Raw genomic sequence first — 22,608 nt, forward strand, 5'->3', positions numbered from 1 at the left:
TTTTCTCTTACGGGCTTCAAAAAAATTCTATAGTTAATGTGCACTAATACAACTGTCATGTCAAAATTTGGAAAATTTCAGGGGTCATTTGACCTTTTGAAGACATTTAATAGATTTTCTAGCCATTTAATGACCATATTCCAAATTTGAACTACATCTACATGCAGCTGCTAACCATAACAGTTTAAAAAAAATATTTGTGTACTTGTGTGCGAGTTAATTCCATGTGCAGAAATTGGAACGAATTTTCAAACATATTGGTGTCACGGCTTGGACACATGCATGGAGTGACATTGTGTTTAAATTTAAAAAAAAATCATCAGACGATGTAAATATCTGGTGTTCAAAAGAGAAAATGTAAAGATCTGGCAAGACAACCAGGCCCCACACGATTGGCACTCTACGTGGGTTATTAATCAGACACGGTTCTGTATTGGAAACTGTCGGCTATTAAGTCCACACACGAATTTTGCTGCGGGAATCATGTGTAATTCAAACTACAGTACACATAAATTCCGGCGACCGGCGTGTGTACTGTTCCCGTCGATCTAGATTACGGCCGCCAATAAATACTACCTTGCTCACGTCGTTCCTCCTGCATTCTCATCTACATCCTTCCCTCGCTCTCTCTCTCTCTCTCTCTCTCTCTCTCAAATCTCGGCCATGGCACCTTCGATCTGGCCCCGTGCTGATGAAGAGGCGCCGTCCCCCGAGGACGCTCAATCAAAGAGCAGCAACGAGGAGGACCCTACGCGCCGCCGGACGAGGTTGCGCTGGACCCCCCAACTTTGGAGTGGATTTGGGGCCAGTGCAATCATTGTATGTGGAAGTCGCTACCGCCGGTTGAGAAAGCCATGCAAGTGGCGTTCAAGAAGGAGATGGCGGAGGAGGAAGCCAGGTACCAGGCGGCCTGTGAAGCACGTGATGCCGCCTGGAAAAAGGAGGTGATGGAGCTTTAGGGGCGGGCGCGTCATCGTGCGGAGGAGGTGTACGAAGAAGGGTACTTCATGAGGAAGGTCAAAGGTGCTAGGCGCCTCATCGTTGCGTGGAGGTGGGCCGATAAGCTACAGTGTGCCACCGATGAGGAGCTCGTGGGTGCCCAACAAAATGGCAAGATCTTTCACGCTCGTCCGCCAGCAAGAGGCAGATCAGTACGTCAAGTGCTGTGAGGCGGAGTACTGCCTCCGCGCTGGGAAAACGCCGTGCACCAAGGAACTGCTGGCGAGGGGCTGCCGGAATACTGCCCCCAGGAGGGATTATTAGTTCTAGTACTGTTCGTTTCCAATTTTATGCATTGTACCTACTAGTTAAGTATCATCATGTATATGTGATGATATTATATATATATTCTATGATGAACTAATGAATAATTAATATATATTATAAATTCCATTTTCTATTTGTTTTTTATACTAATTTGTATCTACCTGTTATCATCTACATATACATAATGGAAAGCATATATACACATTGAAATAGAACATATAAAAATGGAAAACAAAGTACACACATTGAAACAGAGCAATAAACAGAGCAATATTATGATTGTTGTGAATACATAGCGATCCACGTCGAAACGACTCAACAAAATAAAACGCGTCCATAAGACCATGACTAGTAGCCCTTGCCTACGGTAGCTCTTGACTCTGCCTGAACTCGTGCAGGCGTTCGTCCAAGCGGTCGACACGCTTGTGGTACATCTGGAGCGCGACCTTGAGCTTCAAGTTTGCTATTTCATCAGAGATCACCAGCTCGAGGATGCGACGACCATGTTCCTGATGTAGGGCGGAACCCTAGGGGCCGATCTTTCATGTTTGGAGAGGATCCCTACGGGTAGTACGAAGAACGCGCGGAAGAACACGAGGGAAATCACGAGGGGAAAACAAGAGAAACACTCAACCAACACGAAATTGATCACACAAGTGCTAGATCATCGAGGCACAAAGTAACACGAGATCCAAAGTCAACAAGGGACGATACAAGAGTAACCGTTCTTCTCCGTGAGGAGGTCTTGATTGTCTTCTCCGGATGGAGGCCTTGAATCTGGATGGATCTTCTCTGAAGAGGTGCGGTCCCTCACGAGGAGTAGATCCGGTACGGATGATCAATGCTCTATCTCAAATTAGCTAAACCAATGCTAACCCTAAAACGTAGGTGGAGATGGAGTATATATAGTCGAGGGGCGAAGGGGGGTACATGGGCCACGACCCTTACACTGTTCATAGACAGGGAAGGCCGGATGTCCGGGCGCTCGCGAGGGGCCAGATGTCCGGGCTGGTGGAGACGGCCGTGCTGCTCTCTGGATGGGCGGCGCCGGATGTTCGGGGCTTCGGGAGGCGCCGAATGTCCGGGGTGATGATCGGATGTCCGGGCTTTCTGGGCAGCCTTCTGTGCTCCCTGGATGGTGCCTCCGGATGTCTGGGCTGGAGGCCGGATTTTCGGTGAGGAGGGCCGGATGTCCAGGCTGGACGCCGAATGTCCGGGCCCTGTAGCTTCTGCTGCATACTCCTGGCCATGTAGATCTCCAGGTGCTGAATCTCCGGGGCCATGGTCGGATGTCCGGTGCCTGGAGGCTGTTCTCGCCTTCTTCCGTTGGTTCTCTTCTTCCGTGGACTTGGGGTCTTGACCATCTTCATGTACATCCTCGGGAGGGTCCTCTTGGTACCTAATCATGCACAACATTCCTAATTTAGGTAGTAACCGTGTATCGAGAGGATCATATGAGATATCACTAAGAAGAGAAGTCACCTCGGTCTCGAGAGCTCTAGCTCGTGCTCTAGTCATGGGTCCTCTTGGTGCTTGGTGAGACGATGGAAGGTCCATGGGGATGACCGAAGGATGCTCGTATCATCTCCCCCCCCTTGGGAAAGATCCTACCTCGGATCGAAATCCTCATCACCATGGTATGGGGAGAGATCGGAGACGTTGAAGATGTCGCTCACGTTGTACTTGTCGCGTGGGAGATCGATCTTGTAAGCGTTGTTGTTGTAGCGTGCTAGCACCTTGAAGGGTCCATCGGCTCGAGGGAGAAGTTTGGACTTGCGTTCGTTGGGGAAGCGGTCCTTGCGAAGGTGTAGCCACACGAGGTCTCCAATGTGGAATATCATGGGATGCTTGTTGATGTTGAGCTTGGTTGCGAGTTGTTGTACTTGGCGCTCTATGGTGTGCCTTGTATCCTCATGCATCTTCTTGATGTAGCTTGCGCATGCACTCGCATCCATGTTGGTGCGCTCTTGTAGTGGAAGAGGTCGAATGTCCAATGGGGACAACGGGTTGAAGCCGTAGACGACCTCGAAAGGGGACTTGCCGGTAGTCGAATGTCTTGCACGGTTGTATGCGTACTCGGCGATTGGTAGACACTCCTCCCACTCCTTGATGTTCTTATTGATCAACACGCGAAGTAGGGTGGAGAGCGTACGGTTCGTCACCTCTGTTTGGCCATCGGTTTGAGGATGGTATGCGGATGAGAACAAGAGTTTGATTCCGAGCTTGGCGCATAACATCTTCCAAAAGTAACTCAAGAACTTGACATCGCGGTCGGAGACGATTGTCTTTGGTACTCCATGGAGGCGCAAGATTTCCCTACCAAAGAGATTTGCAACGTGTGAAGCATCGTCTATCTTGTTGCAAGGAATGAAATGTGCCATCTTAGAAAATCGGTCCACAACAACAAACACGAAATCCTTTCCATTTTGAGTTCTAGGCAAACAAAGTACAAAATCCATGCTAATGTCTTCCCAAGGTTGATAAGGAATAGGAATAGGCATGTAAAGACCATGGGATTGAGCTTTAGACTTAGCTTTGCGACATGTGGAGCATCGGTTGGTGAAGCGTGAGACGTCGCGGAACATCTTGGGCCAAAAGTAATTCTTGGAGAGCGTGGCGAATGTCTTGTCGCGTCCAAAGTGTCCCATGAGTCCACCTCCATGAGCCTCTTGCAAAAGGAGCAAACGAAGAGAAGAATCGGGAATGCAAAGTTTGTTAGCTCTCATAAGATAATCATCCTTTATGTAATATTGTTCCCAAGATGTATGCGTCAAACACTTAGCATAAGGAGTAGCAAAAGATGGGTCATTAGCATACAAGTCTTTTATGTGCTCAAAGCCAATAACATTCAACTCAAGTTTAGTGACAAGAGTGCATATGCATGAAAGTGCATCCGCAACTACATTTTCCTTACCCCTAATGTACTTGATCACATAGGGGAAAGATTCAATAAATTCACTCCATTTGGCATGACGCTTGTTCAACTTAGTTTGACCTTTTAAGTACTTAAGCGTTTCATGATCGGTATGGATGACAAACTCATGAGGTCTAAGATAATGTTCCCAAACATGTAGCACACGCACTAAAGCATATAATTCTTTGTCATAGATGGGATAGTTAAGTTGAGCACCGGAGAGTTTTTCACTAAAATAGGCAGTGGCTCGTTTTTCTTGCATCAAAACTCCGCCAATTCCGGTACCACTTGCATCACAATGAACCTCAAAAGTTTTGTCAAAATTGGGCAAAGCAAGAATCAAAGCATGAGTAAGCAAAGATTTGAGCTCATCAAAAGCGGTGGATTGCAAAGATCCCCAAACAAAAGGAGCATTCTTCTTACTCAAGGCATGCAAAGGAGCGGCAATAGTGCTAAAGTCTTTCACAAAGAGACAGTAAAAACCCGCAAGACCAAGAAAGCTACACACTTTTTGCAAATTGGTGGGTTGGGGCCAAGTTTTAATTGCTTCAATTTTAGATTCATCAACATGGACACCCTTGGAAGAAACGACAAAACCCAAGAAAACTAGCTTGTCAACACCAAACATGCACTTTTTCATGTTGGCATAAAGACCTTCCTTGCGAAGCGTTTGCAAAACAGCCCTAACATGCTTTAGATGCTCTTTCATGGATTTGCTAAACACAAGAATATCATCAAAGTAAACCACAACAAACACTCCGATATAAGGTCGAAGCACAAAATGCATAAGACGCATGAAAGTTCCGGGAGCTTCCGACAAACCCATAGGCATAACCAACCACTCATACAAGCCAAATTTGATTTTGAAAGCAGTTTTCCATTCATCACCTCTTGTATGCGGATTTGATAATAGCCACTTTTAAGATCCATTTTTGAGAAAATGGTGGCACCACTAAGTTCATCAAGCATATCATCTAAGCGAGGAATGGGATGCCTATAGCGAACGGTGATAGCATTTATAGGTCTACAATTGGAGCACATGCAAAAACTACCATCCTGTTTGGGCACAAGTATAACGGGAATGGCACAAGGGCTTAAGCTTTCACGTACATGACGGCTGTCGATTAGTTGTTGTACTTGTCGTTGGATCTTTTTAGTTTCTTCGGGGTTGACACGGTATGGAGCTTTGTTTGGTAGGGGCGCTCCAGGGATGAGGTCGATTCGATGCTTAATGCCTCGTAGTGGAGGTAGACCCGGAGGTAGCTCATTAGGGAAAACATCTTGGAATTCCTGCAAAAGAGTTTGAAACACTAGAGGTAGATCATGAGAGGTGTTAGTTTTTGGGTCCCCATCCTTGCACACAAGGACAAAGTGCATAACACTCGATGGGTTCTCACACACTTCTCTCATCTCACTTTTGGTGGCAAATAGGACTAGGTTTTTCTCTCTAGGTGAAGAGGCGCTCAAGTTTGGCTTGTGGCTCTCACTCACTTTTTGGTGGATCACTTTCTCACTGTTCTCTCCATGATGGGTGGCTTGCTTGTCGGCTATCACTTGACTAGGAGACATAGGTCGTAGCACATACTCCTTTCCTTTCATCTTGAAGCTATAGTGATTGGTACGCCCGTTGTGGATGACACCAAGGTCGAATTGCGATGGTCGACCAAGAAGGAGGTGGCAAACGGACATTGGGATGACATCACACTCCAAAGTGTCCTCATATGCACCAATTTTGAAGGAGACTTGGACCGTATGCTCAACTCGTATAGTGCTGGAGTCACTTAGCCATTGGACTTTGTATGGGTGCGGGTGCTTCATCTTTACCGATTGAAGCTTGGAGCATAATTCTTCACTTGCCAAGTTGTGGCAACTACCTCCATCGATGATGACCTTGAGGGACCTTCCATTGATGCTGGCCTTTGTGTGGAAGATGTGGCATCGTTGGTCTTCTTCTTGTTGATGTTGAAGAGTCATGACTTTGGAGACAACGAGAGCGGGGCTCGAATCCTCATCACAAAAAACTTAATCATCTTCATCGTCGTTCACGCGTCGGTGCATGGCCACTTGCTCAAGGGCTTCCATCTCCTCTTCACTCATGGAGTCATAGGTTCCATCATCGTTGAGGATCATGGTGCGCTTGTTGGTGCATTCGAAAGACTTGTGGCCTCGGCCGCCGCAAGTAAAACACTTGAAGGAGCTTGTCTTGACGGTCTCATCGGTCGGAGTAGATGATAAATCACGCGGCTTGAAGTTGCTTGTAGTAGGAGGAAGACGACTCGAGCTTGTCAAAGTTTTCTTGTAACTTGACTTGTCGTCATTGCTTGTAGATGGCTTGGTTGAGTTAGAAGTTGGAGGAGTAGTTGAAGCTTGGTTGTTGGAGAAGCCGTAGGTCTTGGATGAGTACTTGGTGTATCTGAAGTCATCTTGCACTTGACGTTCGGCCTTAGTAGCTTGATGTAAGAGCTCAATGAGGTTGGAGTAGGGTTGGAAGTCGGCAATCTTCTTGATGGGATGATTGAGTCCATTCAAGAAATGTGCCATAGTTTGTTCATCATCTTCCGTGACATTGGCTCGAATCATGGCTATCTCCATTTCCTTGTAGTATTCTTCAACACTCTTTGTTCCTTGCTTGAGGAGTTGGAGCTTCTTGAAGATATCGCGGTTGTAGTAGGTTGGCACAAAAGGTGCTCACATGACATCCTTCATTTGAGCGCAAGTGGTGATAGGTGGTTCACCTCTCGCTTCTCGGTGCTCGAGGACTTGTTCCCACCATATGAGCACATAGTCTTGGAAATCAAGTGATGCCATAGCGATCTTCTTCTCTTCTGCATAGTTGTGCAAACGAAAGATTTTTTCGACCTTCAATGCCCATGATAGGTACTCTTCGGGATCATTGCTTCCATTGAACTTGGGCATTGTGAATTTTAGCTTGCCATAGCGTTGCTCTTCATTGTGTTGTTGGCAATGGTGATGATGACGCCCTTGACGTGGAGGGTAATCATCCTCATGTTGCTCTTGGCATGGAGGAAGTCCATGATCAACTTGCTCTTGTTGAACTTGAGGTTGTGGAGGAGCTTGTCGAGCTTGTGGAGGAGCTTGAGGAACTTGACGTTGCACACGCGGTTGGTAGTTTCGCTCTTGGATTTCTTCTCAAAGTGCTTCCTCTTGATTGCGCCGATCGCGGTTGCGGTTGGCAATGGCTCGACTTGATTCTTTAAGGGCACATTGCGCCTCAAGAGCTTGTGCTTCACATTGTTGTTGTTGAAGACGTTGAGCCTCGGCGTCTTATTCCTCTTGATGTAGACGCGCTCGTTCTTCCTCTTGGCGATGTTGACATTGTCGATCTTGAGCTTGAGCAAACGCAACTTGGTGTGGTGGAGGACGAAGTACCTGCTCGTCAACTTGCTCTTGTGAATGCTTGTCGTGTAGAGGATTGCGAGATGCATGACGGTCTTGACGTGTGGCTCATCAAAGAGTGTTCGATGTCGGTGTACTTGAGCCGGAGAAGGTGTCGTCGGAGTGTCGACTTGAGCGGCTTCGTCTTGAGTATGAAGAAATTGAAGGAGGACGGTTCACCAACAAGGCGCGGATCTCGTCCATCCTTGCATCGTTCTCTTGCTTGTGAGCGTCGAGCTTGTTGTCTAAGTAGTCCTTGGTACGTTGCTCGAAGAGGCGCAAGTCGGTGGCGAGGTTGTCGATGTGGTCGGTCATATCTTGTTGCTCTTGATGCAACGCTCGTTGTGCACCAAAGAGGTGGCTCTTGGTGATGTATGATGACATGTCGTCGTCTTGCTCGATGATTTGAGTGGGTTGGTAGAAGTACTTGGCCTATCCATCATTCCAAGCAAAAATGTGAGTGGTAGAAGGAGAAGAACTTATACCAATTGTACCTTGACCGATGTTGACGATGAATCAAGTTCACTCAAATGCGGACAATGAAATAGCACTATTGGTACCAATTCTTGTCGGTTCTCACACCTACACAATTAAAAGCTTATGGTGGATCTAGGTTAGGATGGTGGCACAAAATTTGATGCAATTGTAAGTGAGCTTCAATAATGTTGGAAAAGATTCACAAATTTGCAAATGCAACAAGTAGACCAAGCAAGTAGTGGTACACAGAAACACACACACAAATAGATAAGTGGGATTGTGCAAACCAAAAGTGAGCCAAAATGTGGAATCCACGAAAATGCTCTTGTTGCACAATACACGAGAGACGCTAGCACGATTGCACAATAGGCGGATACAGAACTTGTGCACAACCTACTAGGCAAAAATGCAATGACCTCTATCCAAGTATGCTATATGTATGGTATTTCGGTGATATGATCTAAGATGATTAGATATGACAATCTTAACGTAGTATGATGCTATGGTTCTTGCTTATAAGCTCTTTGCTTATCTTTCCTCTTTGCTTAAAAGCTTGGGTGGCTCTTTCACTTGTGAGCTCTTTTCTCATGCAAAACTTCACGAACCAAGATAGCAATTGTGTATGCGATGACAACTTTGTGACACAAAAGATTATGTCAAGATATGCACCACTATGGAATGGTATGTATGCTATGGAGTATGATCACTAATGTCCACAAGTCACGTTGTCGGCAATACTCAATGGCTAGTCTCGATGGGTAAGCTATGCAAAAGTAAGGCCATGTGGGTATCAATGCAATTGCGAGGTATGACAAAGATGTCGTCGAAGTTACCGTCCTTGGCGATGATGAGTGGTCGATGGAGATGAGCGGTGGTGATGTTGACGTCGAACCGTACCTATATAGCCGAAACACAATAGGACACGGGAACCACAACCCAAAATCTCAAAGACCAAAACGTGTCAAAATCGTCATAGGAGGTAGCGGTGAGTGGTGGTGGTGCTTGTGGAAAGCGGTGGTGGTATGTAGAAGTAAGCGTGGGCACCGGGGTAAAATTGGGCGAAACTATGCGGAAATGGGCGGGGGGAATGGAGTTGCTGTTGCTAGGGGCCGGATGTCCGGGCCAGCGGCCGGATATCCGGGACGCCGGATGTCCGATGACTCGGGCGGATGTCCGGGCGCGTGGATTGGGACGGACACGATGAACTCCACGGGAAAAAGGGCAACTCCGGGGCAAAATTCGGACGAATTGGTGGATGGAAATCATGGGAGAGATGGGGAAAGCTAGATCCACTTGATGCAAAGCAGATCCATGGATCAAATCCAACAAAACTTCATCACACCAACAAATCACAATCTTTTTGGGGCTATTTTTTGGTGGGGAATTTTCGGATTTAGGACGAAAACAACAAAATCAAGCTAGAAAACACAGGGTAGGGGCTCCAAAAACGTGATCAACGTGGCTCATGATACCAAGATGATGTAGGGCGGAACCCTAGGGGCCGATCTTTCACATTTGAAGAGGATCCCTACAGGTAATACGAAGAACGCGCTGAAGAACACGAGGGAAATCACGAGGGGAAAACAAGAGAAACACTCAACCGACACGAAATTGATCACACAAGTGCTAGATCATCGAGGCACAAAGTAACACGAGATCCAAAGTCAACAAGGGATGATACAAGAGTAACCGTTCTTCTCCGTGAGGAGGTCTTGACTGTCTTCTCCGGATGGAGGCCTTGAATCCGGATGGATCTTCTCCGAAGAGGTGCGGTCCCTCACGAGGAGTAGATCCGGTACAGATGAGCAATTCTCTATCTCAAATGAGCTAAACCAATGCTAACCCTAAAATGTAGGTGGAGATGGAGTATATATAGTCTAGGGGCGAAGGAGGGTACGCGGGCCACGACCCTTACACTGTTCACAGACAGGGAAGGCCGGATGTCCGGGCGACGGGTCGGATGTCCGGGTGCTCGCGAGGGGCTGGATGTCCGGGTTGGTGGAGACGGCAGTGCTGCTCTCTGGATGGGCGGCGCCGGATGTCCGGGCGGAGGGGCCGGATGTCTGGGGCTTCGGGAGGCGCCGAATGTCCGGGGTGATGACCGTATGTCCGGGCTATCTGGGTAGCCTTCTGTGCTCCCTGGATGGTGCCTCTGGATGTCCGGGCTGGAGGCCGGATTTTCGGTGAGGAGGGCCTGATGTCCAGGCTGGACGCCGGATGTTCGGGCCCTGTAGCTTCTGCTGCATAATCCTGGCCATGTAGATCTCCAGGGGCCGGATATCCGGGGCCATGGCCGGATGTCCGGTGCCTGGAGGCTGTTCTCGCCTTCTTCCGTTGGTGCTCTTCTTCCGTGGACTTGGGGTCTTGACCATCTTCATGTACATCCTCGGGGGGGTCCTCTTGGTACCTAATCATGCACAACATTCCTGATTTAGGCAGTAACCATCTCTCGAGAGGATCATATGGGATATCACTAAGGAGAGAAGTCACCTCGGTCTCGAGAGCTCTAGCTCGTGCTCTAGTCATGGGTCCTCTTGGTTCTTGGTGAGACGATGGAAGGTCCATGGGGATGACCGAACGATGCTCCGCATCAGTTCTTCTACTGCGTCTAGGTGGACACCTTGGCCAAGGAGGCGCTCGAGCCTAGCAGCCAGCGTGTTGGCATCGAGCAGGCCGTAGACAAGGCGAACGTCGCGACCCATGCGAACCGCGCGGCGGGCGTCCGGTGCAAGTATGGCGCGACCGACATCTGGGGAAAGTATGGCGCAGAGGGCCTCTGCCCACTCTTGATGAGGAATGGGGGTACTGACGGGACGTGTACCCAGCTGCGACGCCCTGTCGACAACAGGCAAGCGCTGATGGATCCGCTCTTGCTGTGCTGTGAGCCACAGCCTATTGGCGCAGACGCGCCTAACTTGCTCTGCGACGTGCCATCGATCATGTTGTGCGGCGAGCTGCAGCCTCTCGGCGCTGACATGCCTATCTTGATCTGTGGCGCTGAAGCGCCATGCACCAAAGGTCTGCTCAACCCTAGCGATGACGCGCATCACTGCATCATCCATCGCGTTGCCCGGGAGCGTCTCAGCCTCAACGGGCCGTGCCGCCTTCTCGTTTTCCTCGTCGACGAGGTTGATGGCAGAGGCGGTGATGTCTACTACGCAACCTTCTTCTTGTAGACGTTGTTGGGCCTCCAAGTGCAGAGTATTGTAGGACAGTAGCAAATTTCCCTCAAGTGGATGACCTAAGGTTTATTAATCCGTGGGAGGCATAGGATGAAGATGGTCTCTCTCACACAATCCTGCAACCAAATAACAAAGAGTCTCTTGTGTCCCCAACACACCAAATACAATGGTAAATTGTATAGGTGCACTAGTTCGGCGAAGAGATGGTGATACAAGTGCAATATGGATGGTAGATATAGGTTTTTGTAATCTGAAAATATAAAAACAGCAAGGTAACTAATGATAAAAGTGAGCACAAACGGTATTACAATGCGTTGAAACAAGGCCTAGGGTTCATACTTTCACTAGTGCAAGTTCTCTCAACAATAATAACATAACTGGATCATATAACTATCCCTCAACATGCAATAAAGAGTCACTCCAAAGTCACTAATAGTGGAGAACAAACAAAGAGATTATTGTACGGTACGAAACCACCTCAAAGTTATCCTTCCTGATCGATCTATTAAAGAGTTCGTAGTAAAATAACACAAAACTATTCTTTCCATTCGATCTATCCTAGAGTTCATACTAGAATAACACCTTAAGACACAAACCAACCAAAACCCTAATGTCACCTAGATACTCCAATGTCACCACAGGTATCAGCGGGTATGATTATACGATATGCATCACACTGTCTTAGATTCATCTATTCAACCAACACAAATAACTTCAAAGAGTGCCCCAAAGTTTCTACCGAAGAGTCAAGACTAAAACGTGTGCCAATCCCTATGCATAAGTTCACAAGGTCACTGAACCCGCAAGTTGATCACCAAAACATACATCAAGTAGATCACGTGAATATCCCATTGTCACCACAGATAAGCACATGCAAGACATACATCAAGTGTTCTCAAATCCTTAAAGACTCAATCCGATAAGATAACTTCAAAGGGAAAACTCAATACATTACAAGAGAGCAGAGGGGGAGAAACATCATAAGATCCAACTATAATAGCAAAGCTCGCGGTACATCAAGATCGTGCCATATCAAGAACACGAGAGAGAGAGAGAGATCAAACACATAGTTACTGGTACATACCCTTAGCCCCGAGGGTGAACTACTCCCTCCTCGTCATGGAGAGCGTTGGGATGATGAAGATGGCCACCGGTGAGGGATTCCCCCTCCGGCAGGGTGCCGGAACAGGGTCCTAAGTGGTTTTTGGTGGCTACAGAGGCTTGCGTCGATGGAACTTCCGATCTAGGTTTCTTTCTGGAAGTTTATGTATTTATAGGAATTTTTTGCGTCGGTCTCACGTCAGGGGGGGGGGTCTCCGAGTCGTCCACGAGGCAGGGGGGCGCGCCCAGGGGGTAGGGCGTGCCCTCGACCCTCGTAGATGGCCCGTGACTCTTCTGGCCCAACTATTTTACTCCGGGGGCTTCTTTTGGTCCATGAAAAACATCAAAAATTGGCACGCCAATTGGACTTCGTTTGGTATTCTTTTTCTGTAAAACTCAAAAACAAGGAAAAAGTAGAAACTGACACTGGGCTCTAGGTTAATAGGTTAGTCCCAAAAATCATATAAAATAGCTTATAAATGCATATAAAACATCCTAGATGGATAATTTAATAGCATGGAACAATCAAAAATTATAGATACGTTGGAGACGTATCAAGCATCCCCAAGCTTAATTCCTGATCGTCCTCGAGTAGGTAAATGATAAAAACAGAATTTTTGATGTGGAATGCTACCTAGCATATTTATCAATATAATTTTAGTTATTGTGGCATGAATGTTCAGATCTGAAAGATTCAAGACAAAAGTTTAATATTGACATAAAAATAATAATACTTCAACCATACTAACCAAGCAATTATGTCTTCTCAAAATAACATAGCCAAAGAAATCTCATCCCTACAAAATCATATAGTTTGGCCATGCTCCATCTTCGTCACACAAAATGCTCCAATCATGCACAACCCCGATGACAAGCCAAGCAATTGTTTCATACTTTAGTATTCTCAAACTTTTTCAACTTTGACGCAATACATGAGCGCGAGCCATGGACATAGCACTATAGGTGGAATATAATGGTGGTTGTGGAGAAGACAAAAAAGAGGAAGATGTTCTCACATACTCTAGGCGTATTAATGGGCTATGGAGATGCCCATCAATAGATATCAATGTGAGTGAGTAGGGATTGCCATGCAATGGATGCACTAGAGCTATTAATATATGAAAGCTCAACAAACTAAGTGGGTGTGCATCCAACTTGCTTGCTCACAAAGATCTAGGGCATTTGAGGAAGCCCATCGTTGGAATATACAATCCAAGTTCTATAAAAAAATTCCCACTAGTATATGAAAGTGACAAAACAAGAGACTCTCTATCATAAAGATCATGGTGCTACTTTGAAGCACAAGTGTGGTAAAAGGATAGTAGCATTGTCCCTTCTGTCTTTTTCTCTCATTTTTTGGGCCTTTTTTTTAATTTGGCCTTTCTCTTTTTTTTGGGACTTCTCTTTTTTTATTTGGCCTTTTTCTCTTTTTTTATTTCCTCACATGGGACAATGCTGTAATAATGAAGATCATCACACTTCTATTTACTTACAACTCAAAAATTACAACTCGATACTAGAACAAAATATGACTATATACGCGCCTCCGGCGGTGTACCGGGATGTGCAATGAATCAAGAGTGACATGTATGAAAAAATATGAATGGTGGCTTTGCCACAAATACGATGCCAACTACATGATCATGCAAGGCAATATGACAAATTGACAATGATGAAGCGTGTCATAATAAACAAAACGGTGGAAAGTTGCATGGCAATATATCTCGGAATGGCTATGGAAATGCCATAATAGGTAGGTATGGTGGCTGTTTTGAGGAAGGTAAATGGTGGGTTTATGGTACCGGCGAAAGTTGCGCAGTACTAGAGAGGCTAGCAATGATGGAAGGGTGAGAGTGTGTATAGTCCATGGACTCAACATTAGTCATAAAGAAGTCACATACTGATTGCAAAAATCTACAAGTCATCAAAACCAAGCACTATGCGCATGCTCCTAGGGGGATAGATTGGTAGGAGAAGACCATCGCTCGTCCCCGACCGCCACTCATAAGGAGGACAATCAAAGAAACACTTCATGCTTCAAATTTGTTACACAACGGTTAGCATACGTGCATGCTAGGGACTTGCAAACCTCAACACAAGTATTTCTCAAATTCACAATTACTCAACTAGCAAGAATCTAATATCACCATCTTCATATCTCAAAACAATCATCAAGTATCAAACTTCTCATAGTATTCAATGCACTCTATATGGAAGTTTTTATTATACCCATCTTGAATGCCCATCATATTAGGACTAATTTTATAACCAAAGCAAATTACCATGCTGTTCTAAAATACTCTCAAACTAATATAAGTGAATCATGAGAGGTCAATAATTTCTATAAAATAAAACCACAACCGTGCTCTAAAAAAGATATAAGTGAAGCACTAGAGCAAAATTATCTAGCTCAAAAGATATAAGTGAAGCACATAGAGTATTCTAATAAATTCCGATTCATGTGTGTCTCTCCCAAAAGGTGTGTATAGCAAGGATGATTGTGGTAAACTAAAAAGCAAAGACTCAAATCATACAAGACTCTCCAAGCAAAACACATATCATGTGATGAATAAAAATATAGCCTCAAGTAAAGTTACCGATAAACGAAGACGAAAGAGGGGATGCCATCCGGGGCATCCCCAAGCTTAGGCTCTTAGTTGTCCTTGAATATTACATTGGGGTGCCTTGTTAATCCCCAAGCTTAGGCTCTTGCCACTCCTTATTCCATAGTCCATCGAATCTTTACCCAAAACTTGAAAACTTCACAACACAAAACTCAACAGAAAACTCGTAAGCTCCGTTAGTATAAGAAAATAAATCACCACTTTTGGTATTGTTATGAACTCATTATAAATTCATATTGGTGTAATATCTAATGTATTCCAACTTCCCTATGGTTCATACCCTCCGATACTACTCATAGATTCATCAAAATAAGCAAACAACACACGAAAAACAGAATCTGTCAAAAACAGAACAGTCTGTAGCAATCTGATTTGTTCGAATACTTCTAGAACTCCAAAAATTCTGAAATAAATTTTTGGACGTGAGGTATTTTTATATTAATCATCTGCAAAAAGAATCAACCTAAAAGCACTCTCCAGTAAAAAATGGCATCTAATCTCGTGAGGGAAAAAGTTTCTACTTCTTACAGCAAGATCGCAAAGACTTCACCCAAGTCTTCCCAAAGGTTCTACTTGGCACAAACACTAATTAAAACATAAAACCACATCTGAAAAGAAGCTAGATGAATTATTTATTACTAAACAGGAGCAAAAGGCAAAGAACAAAAATAAAATTGGGTTGCCTCCCAACAAGCACTAACGTTTAACGCCCCTAACTAGGCATGTGATTTCAATGATGCTCACATAAAAGATAAGAATTGAAACATAAAGAGAGCATCATGAAGAATATGACTAGCACATTTAAGTCTAACCCGCTTCCTATGCATAGGGATTTTGTGATCAAACAACTTATGGGAACAATAATCAACTAGCATAGGATGGCTGAGAGAACATGCGGTGCCCCCATGTTTGGTTTTGGTGATTGATGACAATCTCTATGGACTAATGGTTGCCTTGAGTTATATTTGAAAGATTTGTCCATAGGCTTTTCTTGGAGTCCATTTGTTGGTTTCAAGGAGTTTATGAGTTGACCAAGGTGCTATTAAGGAATTATCCAAAGATTGGTCATGTGAGTGTTGAGCTTATTGCAAGCATGTCTTGAAGAAGAAGATTGTGTGATCATTCATGTTTACCTTCAAGACATCATCCAAATGAAGAGAGTTGGAAAGATTCAGGTTGATCAAGACTGAGTCAAGAGTGAATCAAGTTGATCAACTCACAAATCATAGAAGATGTACTGAGAGGGATCAAGCGATCCCATGGTATGGTAAGCATTGTCAATTACGCTTTGTGTACTAACCCATGATCTTCGTTTGAGTTCTTTGTGGGGTTAGGTTGTGGTGTGCAAGTTCAAGTGAAGCATCACGAAGAGATCAAATGCTTGAAGCTTGCCGTCCATTGTGGTCACAATGGACTTGTGAAGATGTGCGGAAGAGTGGCTCACCCATAGTGGAGTATGGGGGAGCAATCAACTAGTCTTCATCGAGCCAACGCAATCAAGAAAGGTGGTCCAACTTGAGGGAGTCAAGATCGTCATCATCTTGCTCAAGTGAACCATGTGCAAGGCAAAGGTTTGCCCTTGATAGGTTTTCCATTTTACCAGTCTCATGATGGTAGTTGGGAGACCAGGTTTTTGGTTCGATTACCGTACTATCAAGGGGGGCTCTTGATGAGTAACTTGATCATATCGTTCGTAGAGAGCTCAAACCATTGCATGCTTGCATCATATTTATTGGTTCTTGTTTGGTTCTCTTTGTAAGTTTTGGAGCTTATGGTCATCTTGATGACAAGCTCGAGTTCATCGAAAACGGAGTTCACATGCATCTTCTATGATGTTTTCGATGTTGGAGTTTCTGCCGGTTCTTCTCTGTTGGAGGTTTCTCTCCTATTTTTCTTAGCCATACCTCCCCTGCCTCTTCTCTGTCACTGTTTTGATGCTACTCGTTGTCTTGCATCCAACAAGCTTGAGTTTGCTCAATTCGGAGCTCATTTGCAGAAGTTATGGCAGTTCTGGTTTTCCTTGGAGTGTACTTGTATTCGTGGTTTTGGCATAAGGTTGGCGCAAGCGGTAGTACCGCTGGACCGGAGCGGCAGTACCGCGGATCGCCACAAGCAGTAGTATCGCTGTCTCACAACAGTAGTACCGCCCATGGCCATAAGCGGTAATACGGCTCCTGTTCTGTGCTGGTACCGCCTCGACTCGAGACGTGGTTTTCTCGTGTCGGGTTCAGCGGCAGTAGTAGCGGCAGTAGTAGCGGCAGTAGGAGTGGTAGTACCGCTCGTGTGCGGTAGTATTGCGGCTACCACCTCCCCTAGTACCGCTAGGCCAAGCGGCAGTACCGCTGCGGCCAACGGTAGTTCCGCTGGCTCCAGAGGTAGTGTTGCCCATACGGTTCTGCCTTGCCCTTTGTTTTGCTGGTCACTGGTGCGTGATAGACAGGCTAGGTTGATAGGTTGGGCACCGACTGCCAAAAGTGTCGGGGTCACTGTGTGGCTATCTCGCACGACAAGCTTGGCTGGGGTTTGGTTAAGGTCTGGTGGGTTGGTTTGCCTAAGTTTTTTGACCTGGCTAAGATAGGATTAGCCAATGGTCAACCTGGCTCTGATACCAAGTTTGTCACGACCGGTTTTCCGGGTATTAATTTCCAGAAAATGGCCGTTATGCTCACTAGCCCCAGGATTACTGTTAGCTGATGAGGCACCAAATTGATACAGAAATTCCAAGAAAAATACAAAATATGTAGTACAAGACCATTCTGGCCTGTGAGTACAACAAATGGTTTCTAGTGGTTGAGGGCGGAAGCGGTTTGTGGATCATTGGTGTCTATGGGACTCCATTTCCCAACAGGAATGACTGACCAGGTTAACTCGTATCTTCACGAGGCTGCCATCACCGTTGCTTAGGTTCCGGAGCTGTCATCGCATCGCCCCTCTCCGTGCAAGAAAATCTGGCCAAGACAATAGCCAGGGACAAGCCAGTGAGTACTTTGAATGTACTCACAAACATTATGAACACTGGGATAATATAAATGATAATCATGCGCTGCAATATTCTATGATCACATCGTCAGTCATAAATAAAATCTCTTATGCATGCAAACAGGTTCTTTATATGCAACATGAATGAGCAATAATGGAGTGGAAATAAAATGCCGCAGTCGGGCGTCTGTGCGACACCACGTAAAGGGCTTATAAAGTAAATAAATAACAAGCAATGCCGTAGTCGGGCGTCTCAGCGACACCACATAAAGGGCTTATAAAGTAAATAAATAACAAGCAATGCCACAGTCGGGCGTCTCAGTGACACCGCATAAATGGCTTATAAAGTAAATAAATAACAAGCAATGCCACAGTCGGGCGTCTCAGCGACACCGCATAAAGGGACAAGTGGTAGCACGAAACAAGTGTGGGGGTTACTGGAACAAGACTCGATCTACGGTCGACTCAGGAGGTTTATAAATTCCCTGCATGACATGTATAACAAATATATTTCAACCAACACACCGCTCATTACACCTTACTATGCCATACCGGACATAACCGTCCCGACGGAGACCGGCGACAAGCTCACGCCTACCCAAGGCAGAGGCTTTCCCGGATTCCTTTCCGGCATGCATGCAAGGCACATGAGGATGATCACCATCACCAGTATATTCATTTCCAACAGCAAGGAAATCACTAATATGCATTCATGCAAAGGATCATATCACCACATAAAATAACGAGTTTTCCGAAATAAGGTGGTGTTATAATCGCGTCAACCAACACATCAAAAATATTATACCAGGGTTCAGGATGCTTGCCTTCAAGTTGTGGGGAGGCAAGGTGCACTCCAAAAGTTTTTGAAGGCTTCTCCTTTCTCCAAAAATCCTATTTAAAAGATTTTTGAATCAATATATAGTTTCAAAAACAGTACCAAAAAGTTGCCTGAATTTTTTTGAAATAAATCTTAAAATAAGTTAGACAATATTTGGGAGAGGTAGGAAAAAGAATCAATTCATTTGGAGTTATATTTAAAAAGTTATAGACAGTCAAAGTTTTGGTCAAAATCTGTTATTTAAAATAAAACAGAAAAAGAAAACAGTTCGAATATACATACACGTCGAAGGCGTATTCTGGAAATACGTTTCCACTTAACCAGCGTGGACCGCGCGGGGAGTCACTGACAGTGGGTCCAGGTGGCCCACTAGTCAGGTTTGACTAGTCCACCTTCCCTCCTCTTCCTCTGCCCGAGAGGGGGCGGGACTCCGGCGACGCTCACCGGCGAACGGCGGCACCGTTCGAGAAACAGAGGTCACCCGCAGGCTCAGGGGGTCGAGGCGGTCACTCCGGTGGTCGCTTTGGTCTCTGGGGTGGACGGAGCTGCTGGCGGCGAGCTCCGCAGCAGACGGTGGCCGTCGGGAAGAGTGAGTTTTCGCCCGCGGCGAGTCCTGATCAAAATTGAGTAGGGGGATGGACTCACGAGAGGGAGAGTGGGCTCCTGGTGAAGAGAGTGGAGAGGGGGAGGCCCTGGTGGCGCGGGAATGGCCGGGACAGTGGCAGTGGCTGTGGTTGCTGGAGATGGGGAATAAGACCTCCCCAGGTCGGTTGGCTGCCACGGGGAAACGAGGGGGGTGATTTGAGGCTACCTGGGGAACGGGACGTGCTCGGGGCCTCTTTTCATAGCACATCCAAGTCGGTTCGCGGCGGCCGTGGATAAGCTCGTCGACGACCGTCTTTCTGTAGCATCCGGGGAACGTGGCGGCGACGAGCGCTAGGGAACACGCTTGTGGATGAGCTCGCGCTGCTCCAGGGGGCAGGTGGCGAGCGGGAGAGGCTCGGGCGGCGCCGACCAGAGCAGGGGTTGTCGGGCGGCTAGCTCCTGGCTTGCCGGAGACGTGGCGAGGGGCTGTTTGGAGTGTTCTGGTGAGAGGGAGAGTGCGTGGCGCGGCTCTGCAGTGTGGGCAAAACCAGGGGCGCGACGCGGCTGCTCGGGCGTGGCACGTGCAAAACGCGTGCTCTGCTCGCGCCCAGAGCACGCACGGAACGTGCTCGACAAAATGCTAATGCATGCTAGGGGGCTCTAAACCACAAGAGGGTTAGCAGGGTGGGGTTGTAGGCTAGGGAAAAACCATGGGACATGCTAGTATGGTCAGGGGATCAGGTTCACAATGTAAACAAAAACTCATGCCCAATCTGTCCATGCTGTCAAGGTGTTTGACAAAATGCCACAGGCACCTAGGCAGTTCTTGGAGTGGTCAAATCTTCCATATTGGGGTCTCTTTAGATTCATAAGAGGGTGGTGAGGTTAGTTTGCAAAAAGAACAAACTTGTTAGTGCAAGTTTTGCAAAACTTCAGATTAGGACAGAAAGAACAAGGCATGATTGCAAGAACTAGAATTGCTCCAATGAGTCCAACCTCTTGGACTTAAGGGTTTAGCAGGGAGGACTACAAGTAGGAAAAGAAATCATGGATAAAGGAGCAATTTAAAATATAGTTGCTGTACAAATCAACAAGTTGGACCAGAATGGAAAAGAGGTTGATTCACTCAAATTTTTCAAAGGACAACACTGGGTTTTTGCAAAAAGTTAATTAACATACTCATATTGACATCCCAAAATTTTGGTGGAAGTTTGAAAGAAATATTTAAATAGGTTGTAGTGTAAAATTGCCCATTGGACCAGATTTGAAAATATGGTGTAGAACTCCAAATATCCAATGAATGAAATATCTTTTTGCATAAAAGTTATTTAGAAACATCACATGACATCTCCAAATTTTGGTGGGATTTTTAAATAAATTTATAAAAGGGTTGCAGTGCAAATGGGCCCTAAAACTCATGAAAAAACTATTTTAGAGGGATAAAGCTCAGGGGAAAAATAATTATATAAATAACCCTACTGATAAAAGAATTGTTTTATTTGAGAGGGTAAGAGAGTCCAATGAAATTGGGAAGTTTTTCACTTGAGGTAAAATCTCCATAAAAATAAAGGGAAGAATGGTTCTGAAATCAAAAGAAAAATCCAGAAAACAAAGTTTAAGTTCCTGGCCAAATTTTAATTAATAAAACAAGGTTAAAAATTTTCGGGTGTCACAACACTACTCCTCTTAATAAAAAATCTCGTCCTCGAGATTTGTTAGGAGTTATTTTGAAAAACAAATACTCCACGGTTACGTGTTTTTGCAAGCAGTGTATGTGTTCGAGCGGTTGGGAGTCTGCTGCCGTAGTGCTGTGTGACATAAAATAATCCATGTTGTGAGAAGGTGTACGATGCAGCAGCTCAGGGAAAAGAAATCTCACTCCAGGATTTTTTCGCGAGAGAGCAGTAATATATTAGAGTCAAACCGCAACAGAACTACTCACATTAATAGAAACTAAATGATTTACTCGCCGCGCAAACTCGGGGTACCACACATAAGTTACAACTTATAAATAAATGTTGCAATAATAAACACAGCAGCGATGTCTATAATGCAAACGGTAACTGGACGGGGTTCCGAGAAAACGTCTCTGGTACAAGGACACACTCTTCTTCTATCGGGGGAAGTGGATTGACCAGTCGATGAATGCATCTCTCCTGGTCGGGCCTCAGTGATCTGCCGATGGCGATCTGAGGATTTAAATCCGCGAGGCTCTGGAGATAACCCATCACACATTGGGTTAAACATTCTTGAGCGATGACGTACTGGACAAGATTGGCCAGTACTGGGTCTCTCTCAATTCGTCCACCGGGAAAGGATGTTACTTCTCCGGGTGCTGCACGGCTCGGAAAGTAATAGTACCCTCGTTCACTGGCATAGGGTACCCCGAATCGAAGGCGAGCAAGCGCTTCGTACGCAGCAGCTTCTATGTCCATATGCGGGGTCGGCATAGATTTCCCCACGAAGGAGACCTCTGTTGGGTCTTGGTTTGAGTCTACGAGAGGGATGTGTACCGCTGCCCAATATCTCGAGGTGGACTAGGTGATTCTCGATTTGAACAACTCGTATGGGGTGGCTGGGTAGAACCCATGGTACTGCAGGTAAAATCCCACAATATTTTGACAAAACTACTTGGGGTTGCATCTGGGGTTCTCAGATAAATACTAGGGCTCGGGATGGCAGGAAATGGTGCACAAGGTGAGGGGTGCTTGGCAAGGTCACGAGGTGGCCTTTTTATAGCACTGGAGCTGGGTCATTTTACCATGGTGAAAGGTAATGAATTTGCCAGTTCAGCTCCAAGGGTCGGGGTCAAAGCCACAGATACACACATCTCACTAAAGTGACGTATCACTGTGGGGGTCGTCGAGGTGGTTATGGTAGCTGTGCCCAGAATAAAATGCAACTGCAGGTTGATATATCCTTGCAAGGTTACTATTAAATAATAGAGGCACGGCGACAGGCTGCATTTATTTACAAGGTCACACGATTACAAAGTGAGGATACACTGGGACTCGACACTACTCGAGTGACTTAGTCTACCTCGTTTATATCCAAGCGGGCGTGCCTTGTGGATGTCGAGGCTTCTCCTCGGGCCTCACGGTCGGGATTAGCTGGAGGGGATTGAGGGGCTGCAGGGTCGGGTGGCGATGATGACCATCGCGGGGATTGTTGGCCACAATCCCGTTGGAGTGGGTTCCCAAAAGGCGACGAAGCACTTCTGGGGTCATCAAAGCATTTTGGTTGATG

The sequence above is a fragment of the Triticum dicoccoides genome, chromosome 5B (genome assembly GCF_002162155.2).
Source record: "Triticum dicoccoides isolate Atlit2015 ecotype Zavitan chromosome 5B, WEW_v2.0, whole genome shotgun sequence".
NCBI classification, from domain to species: Eukaryota; Viridiplantae; Streptophyta; class Magnoliopsida; order Poales; family Poaceae; genus Triticum; species Triticum dicoccoides.